The following is a 6,765-nucleotide window of genomic DNA, read 5'->3' as shown; positions in this document are numbered from 1 at the left end:
AAGCTGCAGCACCATGATTTGGGGAATTTCCAAAACCTGGCGTCAGAGCTGGAGACGCAACGGAAGGCACGTGCGCAACTTGACAGTGCGCGCTACTCAGAGCAGATCGACAGCTTTCTGTCAGAGTTTGAAAAACGCTTTCAAGACTTTGCTTTACTTGAGCCAGTCGCTACATTTATGTGCTACCCATTTAGGGAAGATATTGAGGTTGATTCACTGGCGTCAAAAATTGCAGCGCTCTTTCACCTGAGCTTGTCTGGAGTGGAGGATGAGGTTTTGACACTACAGGCTGACATTCAGCTTAAGTCCAGGGCTCATGGACGGTTTTGGAACTTACTCTCAGAGGAAAAGTACCCAAACATGAGGAAATGTGCTACTTTCTTGACTGCCTTATTCGGCTCTATTTATTTATGTGAGTCAGCCTTTTCCCACATGAAGATTATAAAGTCCAAACACCGTTCCACCATGACTGATGATCATTTGGAAGTCTGTTTGAGGATGGCTACCAGCAGCTACTGTCCGGACTATTCAACCCTGGCTGATTCCATTCAGTGCAAGTCATCAGAGTAAGGTAATGACCAAAAATTTATGGAATTGTATTGTGCCATAAGGGTTCATGCAGTTATCCAAGGTATGTTAACAAATATTGTATATATAAAGTATACTCGGTATATATAGAAATAAATATATATTTAGCATATTGAATGTAGGCAGATCATTTGGCAGGGTCATATTAAAAGTAGCTCGCAAGCCGAAAAAGTGTGCCCCCCCCCGATTTAGGTGATTTTATGCAGCTATCAAAACATATTTTGAGAAAATTCAAGAATTATTTTAATACTTTTTTTTTTTTTTGGTTTACATGGGTGCAATATGATGACTTTTTAACTAAAATAAAAAATAAATACACTGGCATTGAGTCTTACATTTTTGTAATAATATAAAATAAACTTAAATAATATGCATTATTGCACATAATGGAACTATATCTCCAATACTTAAAAGGCTCAAAAATTTAATTGGACTCTGAGTAATTACTTCAGCTCTTCACTTTTGAGTTGGTAAAATTCATTAGTAATGTTAGGTTTTACAGTGAATATTATACACACTACTCCCCCATTCCAAAGTCTATCAATGATCTATGTACCAGCAACTAACTGGACCTCTTCATGACTGTCATAATTGTCATGAGCGTCTTAATGATGGCTTCCAAACATTATAATTGTCAGGGTTCGCCCTGGACGCCAGGACGGTTTTATTTTGTTTTGCTTATTTAGTGTTTCCTGTTTTATTTTGACTATGCCTTAGTTCCGGTTATTCACTGTTTTCCCTCTCGTTTCAGGTGTCTCGACTTCCCTCTCCCCGTGTGCTCCTCCCACTTCCTGATTACCTTTCCTCCCTTAATGTGTTTCACCTGTTTGTAATTGTCGCACCTCCCCCTGGTGTATTTAGTCTCCATCTCCCCTGCACTCATTACCAGATTGTCTTGTGTATTCCGACCAAGCTTTCCAGCGTTCCGTACCTATTCTAGTTTCGTGTGTATTCCTAGTGTTGTGTATGACCCCTGCCTGGATTTCTGGATCTCGAGCTAGCCTTTTCCCTGACTGTACCTCTGCCTTCTTGGACTGACTACCTGTGTATCGAACCTGGACTGATTAAACCGTTTTTGATATACGCTGTCTCTGCACCTGTGTCCTCTTCCCCTCTCCTCCTGAGCCTGACAATAATCAGCCTCCGGTAATGCAAACACACACTTAAACACTCACGCATAACTATAGTCACTGTGTAAAGGATTTGCAAGATTAAAACTGCCACAAAAAATGAATTTGAAATCTTACAACTTTGTGAGGGGATATATTTAAACCTGCATGAGTCTGTTTGTTCAGTATATAGGGAAGCTTACAGAATACTCCTGGCATGTGTTCACTGCCATCCTGATCATCAAAGTCTTGGTGAAGCTTGTGGCGTTAGGTGTACTGAGGTTCATAAAAGTCAGGTAACACGCTAGATTTAAGACAAAATTTAAGTGTTCCAAAAGCCCAAAGTGTTACCATGATGTTTGTTTTGTGTGTGTGTGTGTATGTGTATGTGTGTTTAGATGGAATTTGTTGGACCTTGCAGTCTTGGTTTCCATCCTCAGTTTCATTTTCAACAAGATGCAAATGGCGGATACAACTCCGCTTAATCCCAGCATTCTGAGAGTCTGTCGCGTTCTCAGGCTAGCACAAGGTACATGCACGCTGGACAAAATGAAAGCTTATTAGTTCCAAAGGTGTCTTTATCAAAAGAGCTGGTCTCTCTGATGAAATGTGTATGTGTGGGACATTTGTATTAGGCCGTATGCAAGTTAGCTTGTGTGTACTGTTATATAGCTGTAAATACCAAACCTAACCACAGAGTGGACTCTGGATACAAACCCCAGTCTCCCACCTCCACTGCTGTTAATAAACTTCATTACCTCATTCATTCAAAAAATATGTTGCCTCTGAACATAGTTTAGTGTATTTAGTGTATGTGGTTGTAGTGAGCGAGGGAGTGAGAGAATGAATACAGGAAGACAGATGGATCAACACGGTGAACAAAACATACAGGTGTACAATGACAGTGTTGTGGTAAAGCTGAGTTACAATCCAATATCATAATACAGAGAGGGAATATATACTTCGTTAAAATGAGCAGTGAAAGAGCACAGACGAGTCACATCAATTCACTGAACTCCTCCTGTCACAGTCACAGAATAATGATCACATTACTATAGAAACTTCTGGATAAATGATGGAACAGTTTGTCATTTTCTCCGACCAACAAGAAAATGTGTTTTTCTTCGAATCATGAAAATCTTTAAAACTTAAAACTTTGACAGAGTCAAACTGGCTCTTGTGGTGTAATTGGGGTCATAATAATAAAATTCTACAGCTGCTGCAGTGTGAACTTTTCCTTGATTCTTCTTTTCCATCAAGATGTCAAGATGATTTTGTCAGTTCTCTAAACACCTCACACAATGAACTGAACTGTGTAGGAGGCTGTTGTTGTTGTTATCGGACTCACACGTCAACAAACCAGATTTAAATTGGATTTGTGTGTGTTTGCTTTTACACACATAGGGTCACAGATCATTTGTATCGACCATTCTTCACAACAAGAGAGTGACAGAAAATACAGGGAGCAGTGTGTGCAGGATTTTAACATGAGACATGTACTGTGTGTATCACTTAATATCCATCTAAAGCTTTTCATTTACTCATTAATTAAAATTCATTAAACCTGTTTTCTTATCAGTTTTTATCACAAAAAATCTGATCTGGTTGATGTGTGGACAGGAAAGTGTGTAAATTGTGGCTATAAATGAAGGAGCATGACTGGATTTATCATAATGCAGGAGAACATGCAGATGAAGACCACATTCCAACACCAGGTGCAACTGAAGTGTGATTGATCAGCCTCACATTTTCACAAACAGCAAACTTTACTCAACAACTGCACTTTTTAACAATCTCTCTCATTTATGCACTGATCTACAGCTTCAACACAACCCACTGGACTGCAGTGGTTAACAAGCAGAGTGGATTTTTTAGAAATGAATAGATGTCAGACAACTTCTGACTCTGAAGCAAATATTTGTTTACATCATTTGTTTATAACATTACATCAAATTAAACTGTGAAACAAATGTTAAAGTGTATTTGAAAGTTGCTACTGAAGGTAAAGGAAAAAGCAAAGGACGACAGGATGAGAGAATCCAGTTCATATGTCCTCCTGACAGAAATGGAGGTTTACAGTGATCAGCAGTGGGACCCACACTGTCTATTGTCTTCAGTAGTAGAATTTATGTGAAGTGTCAGACTCTGTGTCACAGACACAGGTGGAGGGAGAATTCAGCCTCTCCATTTCATCAACACTGAGCTTTATCCACCTGCTCACATCAAACATTATCATTAACAGGAGTATTAACACTACTGTGAACTGACAACATGGTGTGGAGAGAAGAAGTGGTGTTAATACACTGCAGGCTGAGGGTGTGGCTGATGAGGTGATTGCAGACAGGTGAGCAGGAGCTCTGGAGGGAAACCCAAAGTTGTCACGACTGAACTTAGACAGAACCCAAATGCACAACTCCAAAACGTAATGCTGAGTAGCAAAAGTCTTTAATAAACAAAGTCACAAAACAAGAATCACCCAACTGGGGAAAAAGGCTCAAAAAGGCAAAGGATCTAAACAAACAAAAAATCACTCGGACGAGGAAACAAAAAATCACTCTTTCAGAGGAATAATGAAAACTAAAGGCAATAGCACTGATCAGAACAAGAACAAACAAAGTACAAAAGAATTACCAAACTTGACGTGGGATACAAGAGCTAGATGCAGACGCTGGTTCATTTGACTTGAAGACAAGACGAACTGGCACGGAACAGGGGGAGACGCAGACTATATATACACAACAGGTAAGGGGAAACAGGTGGAAACAATTAGGGCGGGGAAGACAATCACAAAGGCGGGAAACCAGACAAAGGCAGGAAGTAAAGTGGGATAAGGCACATAAGGACAATGATTTCAAAATAAAACAGGAAACCACGAGACAACATAAACACGAGACAAAGGCATAACTTAACATAATTTCACAAGGTATGACAATACCCCCCCCTCAAGGGACGGCTCCTGACGGACCAGGCAGCTCAGGGTGACGTTTATAAAAGTCTGTAATAAGAGTTGGGTCCATGACGAAGCTGGCCGGAATCCATGACCGTTCCTCAGGACCATAACCCTCCCAGTCCACCAAAAACTGTCTACCCCGGCCCCTGTTGCGAACCGCCAGGAGGGACTTGACGGAGTAAACAGGTCCTCCGTCGATCAGCTGGGGGGGTGGGGGGGGCTTGGCTGCGGGAACCATAGGGCTCTCCCTGACCGGCTTGACCCGGCTGACGTGGAACGTGGGATGGACCCTGAGAGACCGGGGCAGTCTTAACCGGACAGAGGACGGTCCAATGACCTTGGAGACAGGGAAAGGACCCACAAACCGAGGAGCCAGCTTTCTGGACTCCACGTGTAGCGGTAAGTCGCGGGTGGAGAGCCAGACCTTCTGGCCCGGCTGATACTCTGGAGCTGGTCGGCGCCGTCGATCGGCCGCCCTCTTCATACGGTCCACACTCCTGACGAGGACCTTACGGGCAGCTGACCATATGCGCCGGCAACGCCGGACCATGGCATGAGCTGACGGCACCACGACCTCCTTCTCAGTCTCAGTAAACACAGGAGGCTGATACCCAAAGACGCACTGGAACGGGGAAATACCAGTGGCTGAAGTGGGGAGTGCGTTGTGGGCGTATTCCACCCACACTAGATGTTGGCTCCAGGAAGCAGGGTTCTGGGACACCAGGCAGCGAAGACACGTCTCCAGCTCCTGGTTCAGACGTTCAGACTGCCCGTTGGCCTCAGGATGGTAGCCAGACGTTAGGCTGACCGTGGCGCCAATAAGTTTGCAGAACTCCTTCCAGAAGCGGGACACGAACTGGGGCCCCCGGTCTGAAACAATGTCTTTTGGAAAGCCATGGATACGGAAAACATGTTTCATCATAACCTCTGCCGTTTCCTTAGCAGACGGCAGTTTAGGCAAGGCAATGAAATGACACATTTTAGAGAAGCGGTCCACCACTGTGAGAATGGTGGTATTACCTTCCGAGACCGGGAGCCCCGTGACAAAGTCCAAGGAGATATCCGACCAAGGACGAGAGGGAACAGGAAGTGGCTGCAGTAACCCCATCCGCGCCCTGGAGGACGTCTTGTTGCGGGCACAGATGGTGCAAGCCTCCACGTATTCTCGAACCTCCCGCTCCATGGAAGGCCACCAGAACCTCTGTGAGATAACATGCATAGTCCTTTTGACTCCCGGGTGGCAGGTGAGCAAAGAGGTGTGAGCCCAGTGGATCACCTGTGGACGCATTGCAACCGGAACAAACAAACGATTCTCTGGGCATCCACTAGGTGTCGGGCCCTCACCTATGGCACGCTTCACCTCAGTTTCTATTTGCCATGACACTCCTCCTACCACACGGTTCAGTGGAAGGATTGGTTCAGGGTCTTTGGCAGTGGGCTCGGGGTCAAATAGACGGGACAAGGCATCCGGTTTGGCGTTCCTGGACCCCGGCCTGTAAGACAATGCAAAGTTGAAACGGTTAAAAAACAGGGCCCATCTGGCTTGGCGTGAGTTAAGTCTCTTAGCAGAGCGAATATACTCTAAGTTCTTGTGATCAGTCCAGACAACAAACGGGTGCTGAGCCCCCTCTAGCCAGTGCCTCCACTCTTCAAGAGCGATTTTGACTGCCAACAACTCACGGTTCCCAACATCATAGTTCCTCTCTGCGGGTGATAACCTTCGTGATAAGAAGGCGCAGGGATGCAACTTGTTGTCTTTGGTGGACCGCTGTGAGAGGACCGCGCCCACTCCTTCATTGGAGGCGTCCACTTCCACTACGAACTGTCGGGTGGGGTCAGGAACCGTGAGGATGGGAGCAGATGTGAAGAGGGTCTTGAGCCGCTGGAATGCTTCCTCAGCCTGGGAGGACCACTGGAAGGGAACCTGCGGGGACGTGAGAGCATGGAGGGGAGCAGCTATGGCGCTGAAGTTTCTGATAAACCGTCTGTAGAAGTCAGCAAATCCCAAGAATTGCTGCACCTTCTTACGGCTATCAGGTGTGGGCCACTGATCTACAGCGCTAACTTTAGCCGGATCCATTTGTATCTTCCCAGGGGCTACAATGAAGCCCAGGAAAG

Source organism: Toxotes jaculatrix, chromosome 5 (assembly GCF_017976425.1).
Source record: "Toxotes jaculatrix isolate fToxJac2 chromosome 5, fToxJac2.pri, whole genome shotgun sequence".
NCBI classification, from domain to species: Eukaryota; Metazoa; Chordata; class Actinopteri; family Toxotidae; genus Toxotes; species Toxotes jaculatrix.
Note: the sequence above shows the minus strand (reverse complement) of the source record.